Source organism: Helianthus annuus, chromosome 7 (genome assembly GCF_002127325.2).
Source record: "Helianthus annuus cultivar XRQ/B chromosome 7, HanXRQr2.0-SUNRISE, whole genome shotgun sequence".
Classification (NCBI taxonomy): Eukaryota; Viridiplantae; Streptophyta; class Magnoliopsida; order Asterales; family Asteraceae; genus Helianthus; species Helianthus annuus.
The window spans coordinates 45,908,983-45,928,264 of NC_035439.2; positions in this window are offsets into that span (position 1 = coordinate 45,908,983).

Consider the following 19,282-nt stretch of genomic DNA (forward strand, 5'->3'; position numbering starts at 1 on the left):
AACTTGACGAAACACATTTGTTTCGTCGTGAACCCCTTCGACGAAACTCCCCTGTTTCGTCATAATTCCCTTTCGACGAAACTCCCTGTTTCGTCGTACATCCCATCGGCGAAACCCCCCTGTTTCGTCGTGATTGCTCTCGGTGAATCACCCCCTGTTTCGTCGTGATTGCTCTCGGCGAATCACCCCCTGTTTCGTCGTGATCGGCGTTTTGTCCATAAGATTAGTTACGTCGCGTAACTGATGATTACCCAGAAACCCTAACTGCCGTCAAAACAATCCGTTCACAAATGAAATCAAATCATCCATCAAAGCAATCCAACACATATGGTAGTCATTACATAGAATCAAAACTATCAGACTCATCAATATTAACAACCTAAATCATCAATTCACAGTCTACAACCTCCTACTCAAAACAATAACACAGTAATTTCAATCATCAACATGAAACCCTAATCATTCGTTATCTCAGGAAAGCTTCACCATCAACGAGTCAGTTAATCATCATAATAATCCTAACAAATACATCATTGCTAACATACATACATATCTATCACACCGTAGGCAATAATACGATCAATCAATCTATATTTGTGTACTGACCGTAAGGATCGAGATGAAACCAAAAGGACTTCAAGTGGGTTGTTGGCTGCCATCGGGTGCACAAGAGAGGAAAACGGTGTTAGGGTTTTCAATCGGTTGATAATGAGAAGAATGTAACAGTTCCACGTAATATGTACGCATAACAGCGTACTGGGCCCTTAATGGGCTTCTGCGAAATACTGGGCCGACGAAACACCCCGTTTCGTCGAGATGAAGATGACGAAACTCCCCTCTGTTTCGTCGAAGCGGTTTATGGCGAAACTCTCAGTTTCGTCGGGTGGAGGTTTTGGCTAAACACTCATGTTTCGTCCTATTTATAAAATAATAATAATCATAATCGTCATACGTCAAACAGTTCACATTTTATCATATAACCCAATCAACCATATGTCAATCATATATCCAACAATAACAATTACAAAGCAACAATTTGTGCAAACATAGTTGTGAAACAAATAGCGTAAATAATTAACGTGCAATAAATGCGAAGATGGAATCTTGGAAACTCGAGTGTCACATTATCCCCAACTTGAAAGAAATTTCGTCCCGAAATTTAGCATGCGGTTACTGAGGAAGCTAGTTAAGTTGCGTGGTTTACTGGTTTTCCTAGGGTGATCATCCCCCCCGTTGATTTGGAATTTCGTCCCGAAATTCCGTAGTAGCTTCAGCCTTAGTAGTAGTTGCATTGTTCCCGAACAACTGGGGATACTTGAGTTTCATTTGGTCTTCTCGTTCCCAGGTGAACTCTGGGCCACGACGGGAGTTCCAACGAACTCGAACAAGAGGTATTCTGGTGTGCTTGAGAACCTTAACACCCCGGTCTGTGATTTCAACTGGTTCCTCAACGAATCGTAACTGGTCGTCGATGGTGAGCTCCTTCAAAGGAACTATGAGGGTCCCATCTGACAGACACTTCTTCAGATTTGACACGTGAAAAACGTTGTGAACTCCACTGAGTTCTGCTGGTAGGTTTAGTTTGTAGGCCACCTTGCCTATTTTCTCAATGATTTCAAACGGTCCGACATATCACGGATTGAGCTTGCCTCGTTTACCAAAACGAACCACACCCTTCCAGGGTGAGACTTTAAGTAGAACCCGGTCCCCGACCTGAAATTCTAGAGGTTTCCTACGCTTATCAGCGTAGCTTTTCTGACGGTCACGGGCTGCCGCTATGCGTTGTCATATCTGAGCAATCCTTTCTATTGTGTCTACTACCAGTTCTGGACCCGTGATCTGACTATCACCCACCTCTGCCCAACAAAGAGGTGATCGGCATTTACGCCCGTACAATGCCTCAAACGGAGCGGCCTGAATACTGGTGTGATAGCTGTTATTATACGAAAACTCCACCAACGGGAGATGCGTTTCCCAGCCGTTGCCAAAATCAATCACACATGCCCTAAGCATGTCTTCAAGGGTTTGAATGGTGCGTTCAGACTACCCATCCGTCTGGGGATGATAGGCGGTGCTCATGTCTAGGCGTGAGCCAAAGGACTTGTGCATTGCTTGCCACAGTTTAGAAGTAAAACGTGCATCACGATCTAATATAATAAAGGTTGGCACCCCGTGCCTCGAAACCACTTCCTTTAAGTACACGTCTGCTAAAGTGGAGAACTTATCCGTTTCCTTGATAGCCAAGAAGTGTGCAGACTTTGTGAGTCGATCCACGATCACCCAAATAGTAGCATTCCCACGTTGAGATCTAGGCAAGCCAATAACAAAATCCATGGAAATTTGTTCCCATTTCCATTGTGGTATCTCTGGTTGTTGGAGTAGGCCCAATGGTTTCTAATATTCAGTCTTGACTCTCGCACAAGTCAAACATTTGCTGACGTAAGTTGCTATGTGGGCTTTCATGCTAAGCCACCAATACGTAGTTCTGAGATCGTGGTACATCTTATCCGAACCAGGATGTACTGAGTAGCGGGACTTATGTGCTTCATCCATCACAAGCTCTCGCAGGTTGCCATAGAGTGGGACCCAGATGCGTCCTGTTACATAGTAGGCGCCGTCTTCCTTCTGTTCTAACTATTTCCTTGATCCGCGTAGGGCTTCAGCCCTGACGTTTTCTGGTTTCAATGCTTCTACCTGAGCACCTCGTATCTGGGAAGGAAGACTAGACTGAATGGTGAGTTTTTAACGCTCGCACACGCCTAGGTATAGTATCCTTTCAACTGAGGGCGTCGGCCACAACATTAGCTTTGCCCGGATGGTACTTGATCGAGCATTCGTAGTCATTCAGGAGCTCGACCCATCGACGTTGTCGCATGTTTAATTCCTTCTGTTTGAAGATATGCTCGAGACTCCTGTGATCGGTGTAAATGGTGCACTTGGTACCGTACAGGTAATGTCTCCGTATCTTGAGTGCGAAAACAACAGCTCCCAGCTCCAGATCGTGTGTAGTGTAATTCCTTTCATGAACTTTAAGTTGGCGTGAGGCGTACGCAATAACTTTATCCCGTTGCATCAACACACAGCCAAGACCCTGGATTGACGCGTCATAATAAACCACGAAATCGTCTGTGCCCTCTGGCAATGAGAGGATAGGTGCGCTACAAAGTCTATCCTTTGAGTGCTGAAATGCCGATTCCTATGCATTACCCCAACGATAGGTGACGCCATTCTGCGTTAGTGAGGTGAGAGGTTGCGAAATCTTGGAGAAATCCTTGATGAACCTTCTGTAATAGCCTGCCAAACCCAAGAATTGGCGTATTTCCGTTGGTGTGCGAGGTGCAGGCCAGTTCTTAATTGAGTCTACCTTGGATGGATCAGCATGAATCCCATCCTTGTTGACCACGTGGCCTAGGAAATGGACTTCACGAAGCCAAAAGTCGCATTTCGAAAACTTGGCGTACAACTATTCCGTTCGAAGGAGTTCTAAAATAAGCCGTAGATGGTGCTCGTGTTCCTCCTGACTCTTAGAATATATTAGAATGTCGTCGATAAAAAACAATAACGAACTTATCCAGGTAGGGCTTGCACACTTTGTTCATAAGATCCATGAAGACTGCAGGCGCGTTTGTCAATCCAAAAGGCATCACCAGGAACTCGTAATGCCCATAACGAGTTCTGAACGCTGTCTTAGAGACATCCTCGTCTCGAACCCTCAGTTGATGGTAGCCTGACCTTAGGTCAATCTTTGAGTAGTAGCTCGACCCTTGCAGCTGATCGAACAAGTCGTCAATGCGTGGAAGTGGATAACGTTTCTTCACGGTCACCTTATTGAGTTCACGGTAGTCAATGCACATTCTGAAGGTAACGTCTTTCTTCTTAACAAATAACACCGGAACTCCCCAAGGCGAAGAACTAGGACGAATAAAACCCTTATCCAAGAGCTCTTGTAATTGCGTGGACAGTTCTTCAAGTTCTGATGGAGCTAAACGATAAAGTGCTCAAGCTATGGGCGTTGCTCCAGGAGCTAGCTCGATTTGAAACTCAACTTGCCGATGAGGCGGTAAACCAGGTAATTCCTCAGGAAATACCTCAAGAAAATCACGTACAATCGGGATATCTTCTATCTTCTTCTCTTTCTTCGAGGTGTCAGTAACTAGAGCTAAAATAGCAGTGTGGCCCTTTCGTAAACACTTCTGGGCTTTAAGAAAAGAGATGATGCCCACCACAGCACCACTCTTGTCGCCATGAACCACTAAAGGTTCTTCACCAGAACGAGAAATGCGGACTATCTTCTCCTTGCACAGGATCTCGGCTCAATGTTGCGATAACCAATCCATACCAATAACAATGTCGAAACTACCCAGAACAATAGGAATGAGGTCGATAGAGAAGGTCTGACCAGCTAAGACGAGATTACAACCCTTAACTACGTGTGTGGCTTCTAAACTTTTACCGTTTGCAAACTCTACGACATGCTTGGTGTTCAAAGGTGTTGGTGTGCGCTTTAACATTTGACTGACTTTTAGAGACACATAACTGGTATCGGCACCCGAATCAAATAATACAGTAACATAAAAGTCATCGAGAAGGAACTTACCCATCACCACGTTAGGATCATTCCTTGCTTCTCCCTGACCCAGCACGAACACACGGCCCCGGGCGCCATTGTTTCCATTGTTTCCCCCGTTGTTATCCCCATTATTGTTTTCGTTTCCCTGATTATTGTTGTTATCTGGTTCTGGTTCAACTGAGGACAATTTCTCTTGAAGTGACCTTCAGCACCACACTGAAAGCATCCCCTATTACCCTGCTGCTGCTGCTGATTCTGTGGAGCCTGCTGTTGCTGTTGACGATTCTGATTCGCAGGTCGTGCGCCCCTGCAATCCTTTGCTTCATGACCAAACTTATTACACCTCAGACAATGAACCTTGTTGCACTGCCCATTGTGATGCCTGTTGCATCGGTTGCACTTGGGGTGGTTTCCCCTGTATCCACCCTGCCCTTGACTACCAGACGATTGCTGACCAGGACTCTGGTAGTCGTCAGTCTTTCGCTGTTGAGACTAAGACTGAGCCAATGTCGAACCCTTGCTTGAGATCCCATCCCATTTACGCTTGTTGTTGTTGGGGGCATCAGAAGTAGTAGTAGTAGTAGTACCAATACGTTTGGGCAGCCTGTTCTGCTCGACTGCCTGATCAGTGAGGCGATGAGCCAAACGGACAATCTGCTGGATGGTTCCAAGATTTGTTGAGGTCACGTGACTCTGAATTTCTGGCACTAGACCTTTAAGGTATAGCTCGATGCGCTTGATAGGAGGATCCACCATAGTAGGACACAAGATTGACAGCTCATTAGACCTTTTCGTATATGCTTCGATGTCTGACCCCGTCATCTTTAGGTTGAAGAACTCGACTTCCAACTTGTGGATGTCATCACGGTTGCAGTACTCTTCATTGATTAGTTCCTTGAAATCGTTCCATGGGGTGGCGTTAGCAGCTGCCAACCCTGGCATTTGGACTTGCGCCTTCCACCAAGTTAACGCAATGCCCTCGAGTGTTCTAGTGGCATACTTTACCCTACGAGCCTCAGGGCATTCACACATCTCGAAAACTGATTCGAGCTTCTCAAACCAGTGGAGGAGGCCTACCGCTCCTTCAGTGCCACTGAATGTAGTAGGTCGACAGTCCATGAAAGTTTTGAAGGTACATGCAGGAGGCTGAGCATGTTGACCTGTCATGTGTGTAAGAAGGAACAATGTTAAGCACAAGTGTTGGTTTACGTGAGTAGGATCTAAAGATCCTAGAGTAAGTTGCAATGGCAGGTTATACCTCCTGCCTGAGCGGTTGCGAGTGCTGCAGTAACTTGTTCATTGATTAGAGCCGTTAACTGGGCTTGAGTTAGGTTAACGCGTCCACTCATGATCTTCATACCAAAGGAAACATGAGTGAGAGATGTTCGCGAAAGTGCGATGACAGAAGAGAGTAAGCACACATGTGTTTTCAAACCACAGTTATTACGTTCATCTAAGCATACCATGAGCAAAGTTCTACGTAACTAGCAAGTAGGCGATACAAACATAAACCATACCACCTAGAATGTTGAGTCTTGCACGTGGAGTGAGGCGTCGTTGTGGATCGTTGAGCACTGTACAGGTTATAGTCTGGTTTTACCAAAAAGCTTTTCCCCCTTTTTAAAACCAAGTTCACTATAACCAATGGCTCTGATACCAATCTGTCACACCCCCAAAATCCACTCGCGGGGTATCACCGCTTGGAGGCGTGACTGACCAGGATCAAGCCACCAATCATATTGAACGATATTATAAAGTAAATAAAAGTCCAAACCAAACAATATAATTGGTGTCAAAACAATTCAACCAAACTTAAGTCATCAGCGGAAGCATTATGTTCAAAACCAAAATAAAGTATAAAAGTTCATAAGTTCAACATGGAACACAACAGTCCATGTCCCACAACGACTCCTGCTCCCCTACAAGCTCCAGCTAAACATCTAACGACCTGCAAGGCATGTAACAACGAGTCAACAACAAAGTTGAGCGAGTTCACAGTTGGTTGTTTAGTTTTACCAGTTCGTTTTGAAATCGTAAGTCGTTTCGTAAACCACGAGTTAACCAGTCCTTTTGTCTCCCAAACCATAATCATAATCAGTGGGGGGCTTCCCCTGTGAACCACTAGACCATACCATATCGACTACTAATGAAATATAAGTTTTGCCCTAAATCAGTGTCTATCATCACTAACAGTTTGCCATAGTCCATTAGTACACGCCCGTTTGAACGACACGGTGTGAGGTTTGTTAAACCTAATAGCGTTATTAACTAATGACCCGCTCGCCATCGGCCTCGGCGATTAAGTCGATATAAAGAGGAGGGACTTCATGATAGAGTTTTGTCTAGTAAGTTAAAGTTGTTGTCCTACCCAAGGAGGACGAACGTACGTAGTTCTACCCAAGGAGAATACGCAGGATATATAGTGGCATCCTACCCAAGGAGGATGGCCGTACATATTCTACCCGAGGAGAATATGTAGTTTTCCGTTTTAGTTCTTTAACCCATTCCCAACCCTTGGGAATCCCATGCCTTGTAGAAAGTGTGAACTCACCTCGGTTTGCTCGGTAAGACTAATTACTTGATTCCGATTAATCAGTCAAAGCCTATGGTTTGCATGTACCACAATCAGTTGACATTCACAAGTTTCGACAAACAGTCAAAATCATCACATACATGCGAGTAACAACTGACACATAGCATTTATCAGTTAAACAAGTTCATGCAAGTCATCATCAACAACAGCTAACTAACCCTGTTAACTCTTAGCAGACCTAACCAAGTTACTGTGCATGATTAATAACTTGACGAAACACATTTGTTTCATCGTGAACCCCTTCGACGAAGCTCCCTGTTTCGTCGTACATCCCATCGGTGAAACACCCCCTGTTTCGTCGTGATTGCTCTCGGCGAATCACCCCCTGTTTCGTCGTGATCAGCGTTTCGTCCATTAGATCAGTTACGTCGCGTAACTGATGATTACCCAGAAACCCTAACTGTCGTCAAAACAATCCGTTCACAAACGAAATCAAATCATCCATCAAAGCAATCCAACACATATGGTAGTCATTACATAGAATCAAAACTATCAGATTCATCAATATTAACAACCTAAATCATCAATTCACAGTCTACAACCTCTTATTCAAAACAATAACACAGTAATTTCAATCATCAACATGAAACCCTAATCATTCGTTATCTCAGGAAAGCTTCACCATCAACGAGTCAGTTAATCATCATAACAATCCTAACATATACATCATTGCTAACATACATACCTATCTATCACACCGTAGGCAATAATACGATCAATCAATCTATATTTGTGTACTAACCGTAAGGATCGAGATGAAACCAAAAGGACTTCAAGTGGGTTGATGGCTGCCGTCGGGTGCACAGGAGAGGAAAAGGGTGTTAGGGTTTTTAATCGGTTGATAATGAGAAGAATGTAACAGTTCCGCGTAATATGTACGCATAACAGCATATTGGGCCCTTAATGGGCTTCAGCGAAAGACTGTGCCTATGAAACACCCCGTTTCATCGAGATGAAGATGACGAAACTCCCCTCTATTTCTTCGAAGCGGTTTATGGCGAAACTCTCAGTTTCGTCGGGTGGAGGTTTTGGCTAAACACTCATGTTTCGTCCTATTTATAAAATAATAATAATCATAATCATCATACGTCAAACAGTTCGCATTTTATCATATAACCCAATCAACCATATGTCAATCATATATCCAACAATAACGATTACAAAGCAACAATTTGTGCAAACATAGTTGTGAAACAAATAGCGTAAACAATTAACATGCAATAAATGCGAAGATGGAATCTTGGAAACTCGAGTTGTCACAACGGGGGTGCGAATGGCTTGATCCCCTCATATGTAAACTACTATTAATACATTAACCCGACTACTTGGGATTGTATCCTTGCTGACTCAAACCATTTAGCCGAGGGTAACGTCACCTTCAAAAGAGGGGTCTACCACATTATGCATTAATAACTTAATTAATTATCTTTCAATAATCCAACCCTTTAGGATTGTATCTTTGCTGACTCAAACTACTGGGTTGAGGGTAACGCCACTTTCAAAAGAGGGCCTACTACTATAACTAAGATAATCTTTTAAAAAGTGCAAAAGTGCAGAAAACATCAAAGGTTACACTAAAAGCAAGTCGGATCCAAGTGATTCATCTTGTCTATCTGTTTTGATTCTTTTTTATTTTTATTTTCAACATTTTTAGTTTTTATTTTCATGTTAAAACCTTTTTCTAAAATTTTGATTTGATTAGACGTTGAGGATAAACCGGTACTAAAAGCTCTTGTGTCCATGGACGACCTCGGTATCTTACCAACGCTATACTACGCTCACGATAGTGCACTTGCCCATATGTGTGTTTATTGTTAGTAGAATATCGTGTTTTATAAATTTAAAACTTAACTAAAGTGTTAAAAAGGGCTACAAATATACATAAAAATGTATACACACCGACACACATCAAGTTTTTGGCACCGTTGTCGGGGACACAAGGATTTTAAGAAAGTTAGGAATCAACGGCCTAATCGTTTTTCTTATTTTTCTTTTCTTTTTTTAGGATTTTTCTAAATTTCCAGCTTCTGCAGACTGCAGCACGGGGCCGTGCCTGGTCGGACACGGGCCGTGCCCAGCATCGTTGTCACACCCCAACCACGTAAAACAACAAATCGTGGCGGAAACGTCAGGGAGTGTTGTAACAGAATCATTGTTTCATAACACATAATTAACTAGTCTTGCAACGGAGTGAAAATACGGTAGCACAGCTGATTCTTGATATAGTGCGGCTTCGGATTATGGGGTTCAAGGTGAGCGGTGATGTTAACCATCGGAAGCTACTGGAAAGATGGAAGATAAAGGAGGATGACCCGGGTTAATGGCTAGTGATAGTTGTCTAGTGTAGTTCGTTAGTAGTTTTGTTGGGTCGGTTATTGTTTTTGTCTTTTGGCATGGCTGTATTTAGTTTGGGTTGTGTTGGTTTGTTTTGCCTAGGCTTGGGTTGTCAAGTCTAGTAGTGTGTGGCAACTTTTGTCACACCCTGTTCTTTGATTATTTATAAAATTTACCGGGGTAACCCTTTACCCAAAAAAACTAGTCTTGCATCTTTTATTGTCACTAAGGCCCAAGTCCGCCTATGTATATCTTGATCAATCCTATGCATCATCTCCTGAAACACATGTGAAAATAGGTACGTCAGAATAAAAATGCCGGCGAGTACATAGGTTTTATTGTAATTAGGATTCATGACTTATAAGTTTAGAAAAAGTTGTTTAACAAAAGTCAGTCATGATCCTTGTAAAATGTTTTGTTTTATAAATCATTTGAAAAGCGATGATAGATATGTATATTTAAAAGGATAATGTAAGGTTAAATGAATAACCAAGTAAAATGAGTTTGTAAAAAATAAACTGTTTTGTAAAACAATGTCTTGTGAAAAATATGTTATTTGGGTAAAATGTATAAGTCCAAATTGAATGATTTAAGTAACGCTACGACATGTAATATAATACAAGCACTTATATATAGGAAGTACCAGCGGCGTATCCACCATGCTTGTATCATACTACACACGTCTCGTTACTTAAGTCATTTAAACAAACCACCAATGTATAATGTTCATATTTAAACCAAATGTCAAATGTTCTTGTATAAACCAATGTCATATGTTAAAAGTCAAATGTAATCAAGTAGTATGTGACAAATGTTATGTATGGTAAGTAATATATGATTACCTAGACCAAAAGTAAAGATGTACAAAACAAAGTATTTTGAATATATCAAAAACTTGTGTTTTGCAAAGTAAATGCATGTTTTACTAATACAAACATTTATGCGGTAAGTTAAACGCATACATTCAAGCCTTGAGACAGACGGATAACCTTAAGTCAAGGTTATCAAAAGAAATTTTTTCGGATTTAGTCATTCCTTTCACCCAAACAAACCTAGGATGTCAGGAACGGGATTTGTCAAGTCCTATGGTACCATTACTTACTACCGAACGGCGTAGCTAATGTTAATGAATGTATATAAGTCTCGTTTGTAGAAACCAAATGTCATACCAAATGTAAACATGTTTTATGAAAATAATATACCTAGTATGCGTAAGTGAACATACAAGGTAGAGATGTAAACAATGTGTCCATATGTTACTAGAACATATGCAACAGAGATGCAATGTAAAACAATGTGCTAGCATGCCAAGTAAACATACATAGCAAATGAAATGAATGTAAAACAATGTACTAAGTATGCACACAATGGACATACATAGCATAAAATGAAATGTAAAACGATGTACTAAGTATGCACACAATGGACATACATAGCAAAAACATAATGAAATCATGTACTAATAGTGTACTAATGAACATAGCAAGTATATGATATGAAAACATGAAAAACATGAAAGTAACAAGTAGGCACATGTGTTCCACCCCAAAACGTTTGAAAAACAGTAAAAGAGGGGTCTATGTACTCACCTGAGGGTCCTTAGAAGTCTTGAACAACAACCAAGCAAAGCTAGAGGGATCACGGAATCAAACGGCACCCTATATAGATAACTACATAAATAACCGGACCTAAATCGGGGGATTGGATAGTATGAAGTTTCGTAAACCAAATGAGTATTGGAACTCAAATGATAGAGTTTAACAAAGCCCATATACTAAAATGAAACCTAACCTAAGTGCTTACGACCCATTATGACCTGTTAAGGTAGCTTATGCTACTTTAACGCGTCGTTCGCGTAAAACGCGTTCGGACCGCTTAACTAGTCCTATGACAAGTAAAGTATGCCTTAATATGTATAATTAGTTACCTAATCAGTTTAGATGTCAAAATTTAGGTTACATGTGCTTAAAATGAATTTATGCGTAAAAAGGGTATTTTGGTAATTTTCCTAAGGCATATAAACTACCTATCATACAACTACTTAAACGACGTGACCATAAGGTATAACCTCGGAAGGTTATTCCCTATACAACTATGGTCACCTAATGTGTTTGGTCGGATCCTAATGATCGACCAAATGGGTCGGGTTCGAAAGTATAAGCGATTGTTTTGATCGCTTACCTTACGACCCTAAACACGCACAATTCTAAAAGTGACGAGCTAAACATGCTAGAACATGTTTAGTTAAGTTAGAAAACAGATTTGGTATCAAAACAAACGGTTTTGATACCCTAGAGTAGTTTGGTTACAAAATACGTGAGAAAACGCATTTTGGCCGAAACTACGACTCGTCACTGAGCCTAGATAACATGGTAATCAGTAGGTATAGTCACTAGGGACTATAACCATCGTGATTACGCTCACGTTATGACGTTCAAACGAACTTAACGTTGACCATAAACTGGTCAATGCAGAAAGTCAAATGCAGTTTGACTTTAACGCTGAAACGAAAGAAAAGAACGAAAGAATACTTACAAAAGGTCCAAGAATGGAAGCTTGATCCGATTATCCTCAGGTATGGAGTATAATAACCCCAACCTAGAGGACAAAATCAGATCAAGGTGTGGAATGAGGTGAAAAGGGTGGGGGTATTTATAGTTTTCCTAGAACCGTTAAGATCGTTTCTCGATTCCCGAGCTTCAATCATGGCCCTACACTTGCACCCATTGATTTAAGAAACCATGGGAACCCCAAAACCAGCCCCTAGAATCAAAGAAACCATTTGCAAGAGTGTGGAATAGCTGGATCAAGCTGGAAATGAATTCTGCTGAACTGGGACATGGATACGGACTGCATTCATAAGTGGATACGGTCCGCATGGACCTTGCAGACCAGCAACTTTCACAGATTGGCAAAACAGGCCCCTGTGACTCCAAACTTGATATTTGATGCATTTTTGATGCGTTTAAGCCCCGTTAACCCCATTTCAAATCTCTAAAATGAAGTTAAAGTATAGGGAACTTAAATTATGCTCAAAAATATCTCAGATTTCGGTTCGTTTGGTCGTACGGTTGCGTTATTCGGTTAATTACGACGGAAGTCGTAACGGACGCAAAAACGATCCAAATTAAGCGACGAATGGAATTTTATCAAGCCAATCACTAAAACATAATATTTTAATGATTACATAAATTTTTGGATGTCCGGATGTATTCAGAACATAAGTTATGCGCGAAAATGCAAACTTATGCACTTTTTGACGCTTTGAGTCCCTGAATGACCCAAAAGTTTATTTTAGCACACCCAACCCCTCAAAGCCTATTTCTAAGATATGTAAAGGATATTTAGGGTGTGTTTAACTTATGATCAAGTTCCGGAATGTTCGTTACAGTACGAATCGGCATACTTTCGCAGTTTGTCGAATTTAGTCCCTGTAAGCGAATAAACTTGATTTCGGTATACCGAACCCTCCAAAACTTATTTCTAAGTTATGTAAAGGTTATTTAAGGTATGTTAAGCCTATGTCACTGTTCCGGAGTGTTTGTTGCATTAAACTAGTTATATTTACGCATCAATGCGCGTATAACCTTCCAGAAAGCGATTTAGAGCCCGAAATCGAACAAGAATTGATATGTGCAAATGATACACATATTTATACAAATCCCAAGTATGAAATACAGTATTTCATTGGTTTGGTATTTGTTTGATGGTTGAAGTAACTCAGGTGTCACAGTCTCCCCTACTTTAGGAAATTTCGTCCCGAAATTTATTTAGAGGAAACTTGTGAGAGTTTGAAACATGAAGTTGAAAAGATCAAACAACACTGGTTAGAGTCTTGAACTTCTAGTAACTTTAAATAACATCATGCTTGCAATGTAAGAGGGACACTTTTATACAAGTATATAAAGTTTTATTGGTGCGTCCACCGTACCTTCATTACATTGTTTGCGTTTCGTTATTGTTGTCACTATCAGTTCTTACACATGATAAATCTTACCGGGTTCTTGTGCACTGAATTTAATAATTACGTACGCGTCCATAATTACGTAATTCCTTGCATAGTTCACACAGTGTATTTTATAATGTGTAGGGGAAAAACCAAATGAATAAACCTGTGATGACTGTGCCTAGACCACCATAGGATATTTGAAACCAATAAATGATCTCTTTAAATAGACCACCATGGAGTCTTTTCAGCTATAGCATCACATACCGTTCTTAACCAGATTTTGAATCAATATTTTGACTAGACCACTCAAAGGGTCTCTTTTAATCATGGAATGGTACTATATAATCCAAGGGTCTTAACTATCACGTAGAAGCCCAATAAGGATTTAAGGTAGTACCTTTTTGAATATCCTACTACGAATCCCTCATATGAAGATATGAAAGGTTCTACGAGGATTTGGATAACGAATATCCAGAGTATACAAAAACACAAAAATGCATAAAAGAAAACACAAAATGCATAGACACATAATCACATAATTGCTTAACTTGATTTGTTATCATTTTGTCAATTTGTTTTTGTTAATTGAGCATGTGCATTTAAAGTACACCACGTATCCAATCATTGGATTTCACTTGGTGCTTTAAATATTTCAAGAGTCTAACTATAAAGATAGAAAGATCTTAAAAAGAAAAATTCGATTTCGATTACAACGAATCGAAATGTTCGAATTAAGGTACACAAGGAATCCAAATAAGGGTTCAGATTTGAATGATGATCATCCACGAGGATCTAACTCTGAGGATAAAAAGATCCCATATGGATTTTAGAACTTGAAGATGTTTTGAAACCTTGCACTAGACGTGCTTAAATCAAAACTTGAGGTAAAAAAAATGCTCATGTAGTTGAGATGCTAGATATGCAAAGGCGACATATGAAGCAGAATTTGAAGGTTAAGTTAATGTATGAGAGAATGTTTTTGAAAACTATGCATGGGGTTTCTTTAAAAAAACGTGTTTAATGTTTTTGAAATCTTACATAATACTTTTGAAATCATACGTAGGTGTATTGGATAAAAATGTTTTTAAATCATGCTAGGTGAAATCTTTGAAAGTATGTATAAGGTTTTTGAAAATATGAATAATGCTCTTTGAAATCATGCACTTGATAAAAATATACCGTGTTAATATTGTTTTCAGATTATATGAAACATTTTGAAATCATGAAGGTTGTTTTTGAAAACATAGACAATGTTTTTGAAATCATGGAGGTTGTTTTTGAAAACATAGACAATGCATTCGAAAAATTGTTTTCAAACTATATGAAATATTTAGAAATCATGAAGGTTGTTTTTGAAAACATAGACAATGTTTTTGAAATCATGGAGGTTGTTTTTGAAAACATAGACAATGCATTAGAAAAATTGTTTTCAACCCATATGAAATATTTTGAAATCATGAAGGTTGTTTTCGAAAACATAGACAATGTTTTTGAAATCATGGAGGTTGTTTTTGAAATACTTATACTATGTATATTGTTATGAAATCAAAATGAAATGATATGGGTATGAGATTGAATGTACCCTCAGTCATCTAACCAAGGATTCAAAGGCACAGATGTGCAAAAGCACGATTACTCATAATTTCGCTTTATTTCTTGTACTTCGCCTCCTAGAATGAAACAAGTACTTAAAATTTTTCGAGGAAATCATGAGCGATCACTTGAAAGGGAGGATCACAAGAGTAGCTTGTAAAGAACATAGTTCCTTGATGTAGGTATCATAGGGAAATGCCATACACACATGTAACTACACTTGTATATCAGAATTTTGAACAACAATTTATTCATAAACTGAACACATTGTTTCTGAGTTCAACAAAAGAAACAAAAGCAACAGATACAAATTATTTAAAGCAGCGGCTTCTTCTAACCAGCCAAATGCTCATCCAAGGGTTGGATTTGCATTGATAATCTTTGGGCATTTGTTCCTGAAATGGCTCGTCTCGCCACAGTTGTAGCAAGTATCAGACGGAAAACGACCTTGAGTAGGGTTGACTTGGAGTTGGGTAGCAGCAAGGTTTATAACAGCTTTGTTTTAGATAGCAAAGCGGCATATGTTAACCAAATGTCCCCACCGTCCACGGTAGGTACATTTGAAACAGGGTATGAGGTTTAAATGATGACGGTTACATCGTTTGCACCATGGGGCAGTTCCTAAGTACGGCTTCCTAGCTGGTGGCGCTGCCACTTGGCTAGGTCCCGCTTGATTAGGTGTAACTGCTGTGGGTTTCCTTGAAGCCTTACGCTTCCTTGATTTTGGTGCAGGCTTGACTTCTGCTTCCTTCGGTGACTCTTGAGTGACTCCATTGTTGAGACGAGACATGGCAATGCCTAAATCCACAGACTTCAGAATCACTTCGCCTATTTGCTGGGCAAATTTGGCTGTTTGCTCGGACATTTGACCATTGCTGAGAGGAAGAGACATTCTAGAAGGAAATGAAAGACATAGGAAGAAACAAGTGAAATGTTATCGGATAAACAAAACAGGATGGCAACGCATAGAATTTGCGATCATTTGTTTGTTACCTAAGGCAAACAAATGAGAGGGTGACAAATCAAAGCAAGCGGGTCATAATAATGTATCGCTGAAGACATGCTTGCCTATAAGTGAACACTCACCCCAAGAGTTCCCAGGTAAGAGTGACTGGTCCGATACTGCGGATTTGTACGAACACTCTAGCCTTAGACAGAAAACTCAGAGTATAGGCATTCACCCTTCCAGTTTGCACATGTTCACATTACAAGACCCAAACTTTGATGAGATTTTGAAAACTTAGAGGGTTCAAAACCTAGTAATTAATCATCCTACAACAGATGATTGGTCTTCAAAGGCGGTTTTGAAATTTATGTTTTTGTTGTGGTTGTCGCCTAAGGATAGGTGACGGTATTGTTTTATGACTAAACGCAAGTAAACTCACGTTAGGGTCCTAGGAAGGTTATAGACTAGGTCAAAGCATTACTAATAACCTAATTCCCTATAACCATGAGCTCTGATACCAACTTTTCTGTCACACCCCGACCACGTAAAACAACAAATCATGGCGGAAACGTCAGGGAGTGTTGTAATAGAATCATTGTTTCATAACACATGGAAATTTGAAATTTTGTTTTATTGATTAACTGAGTTACAATGTCTAAACAAACAAAGAAGTATAACATAATTAACTAGTCTTGCATCTTTTATTGTCACTAAGGCCTAAGTCCGCCTATGTGTATCTTGATCAATCCTATGCATCATCTCCTGAAACACATGTGAAAATAGGTACGTCAGCATAAAAATGCCGGCGAGTACATAGGTTTTATTGTAATTAGGATTCATGACTTATAAGTTTAGAAAAAGTTGTTTAACAAAAGTCAGTCATGATCCTTGTAAAATGTTTTGTTTTATAAATCATTTGAAAAGCGATGATAGATATGTATATTTAAAATATATACACACCGACACACATCATTTATCAGCTTCAGATTCAGCTTTAGCAGATCCCTCCTACCTTTCTGCAAAATATATTAATAATAAAATATTTTAAATTATTCTCCATGATAAACATCAACACCAATCATAAAAAAATCATCAATACCAACTTGATAAAATCAAATGCTTTAAAAGGATAGGGAAATCTTACTACAATTTAACCTTAATTTTAGTAATCTTACCTTAGATCTGAAGGACGGCCAAGCCAAAACATATGCTGGATAGATGAAATCGGGAGAAGATTGTGCAAAATTAAGAGGGATTTTTGATTGTTGAGAATTTTACGAGGAGCATCAACGACATCGTGATCTTGTAGAACTGAGGATCTTGGTGGTGGCGATAGCGATAGGTAGAGGCTGCAACTTTGTTTTTCTAGGGTTTGTAACGTGTGTGCAAAAAAGAATGAGAAAAAAAGACATATAAACTATCCGTCATGCTTGACCCGAATTCAGAATTTCGACCCGAATAACAAACGGATCCCGCATTCAATGAGGCATTCTTTGTGAATTTAGAATTTTGTATAATGGATTCCTCCCCAAACTCATAATACACCTCCACCATAAGATGTCACATCATCAAAAAGCTCCACCATCACATGCCACATGGCCCAAATCCATCTCATTTATATATATATAGATACGATGAAGTTTTGGAATGATTGGAAATTATTTTTGGAAGTTGTAAAATTGAATCAATCATTTTTATTTAGATAATGTATTGTCGGTTACAATATTACCTTTTTAGTAAATCTGTTTTAATTGAAACTTTGAAATAGTTTGAATTAGGCCAAACATCATATGTAATTTAATCAAAATGATTAATATATTTTAATGAAATGACACGTATTCAATAAACAAAACCATAGACATATTATTACTTACAACCACATGAAACACAAAACATCATGACAATACTTCCAAAATGTATCATCAAATAAATATAAGCATCCAGTTTTTCATAATCCCTAGGATTGAATCTATATGAACAAAACTCACAAACATGTATATGTAACATATTATACAAAACAGGTGAATGCATCAAGGATATCCATCTCATACTATTGATTAGAAATCTACTTTAGAGCATATTTCCAATATATGTATAAAAAATATGCATTAATATGAACACATACCACGCGAACATGTCGATGAAACCTAAAACATCATGATATTTCTGAAATGTATCATCAAATAAATAAAAGATCCAGTTTATCATAATACCTAGGATTGGATCTATATAGACAAAACACACAGACATGTATATGTAACATATTCGACGAAACAGGGGAATGCATCATTGATATCTGTTGGTGAATTTATGTCTATCGCCTCCGTCAATCTAAAACCGTAGCTGAAACTGAAGAAATCTAGGCTTATATTGTAATATTTTAATAGAAAAGGCAAGGTGACATTTCTGTAAATAAGGAAACTTTCCTTATCACCTTGGCCTATAAATAGAACCCTTTTGGAGACTTTTGCACAGTTGCTACTTTGGAAAGCTTTGGAGCTAGAGAGAGAAACTAGAGAGAGAAAGTGCAAGAGGTGATTTACGGTTCATTTGTACGTTTCATATTATCAATGGAATCAAAGATTTAGTACGTTCTCGTGTGTTCGGTCACGCACGTTCACGGATTCCGCACGTCGAACGTGTCACACGCAATCGTTTTGGAGTTGAAAACCGGTCCTAACAATATTCATCTAGTAGCGTTCATTCAAAAATCTGCTATACAACAGATTTCCAAGAATAATATCAGAAAATTTAAAACCATTCGTATTACCATAGTCCTAATGAATGAACACATACGACACCATAGTACTAATATGAACACATACCACACCAACATGTCTACATAACACTACAAACATGCCTATGTAACAGATTAAACCAAACAGAGGAACAATGATATTTATGTCGTCAGGATGAGTCAATGAAAACATGACTCATATTTCAAATTTCAAAAATAAAGACACACGTTAAGCCTACTGAATAATATCAATGTATAAACCTAACTTGATGGTTGATGAACGAAAAACGTTAATCTTAAGAATATAACAGAGATTACCTTACAGATCTTGGCAGATAAACAAAATAAATGAATTAAATTGAAAATATTAACACAAATTAACGAAAATACACAAAAAAAAAATCCGAATAAATTACTGATTCGAAGCTATCTATCTTGAAGGGAACCATGAATAATGGATAAACATGCGAATAAATTACTGAATCGAACCCTAACTATCTTGAAGAGTACCATGGACGATGGATGAATGATTTCTGAAATTTAATAAAAACAACTTCAGT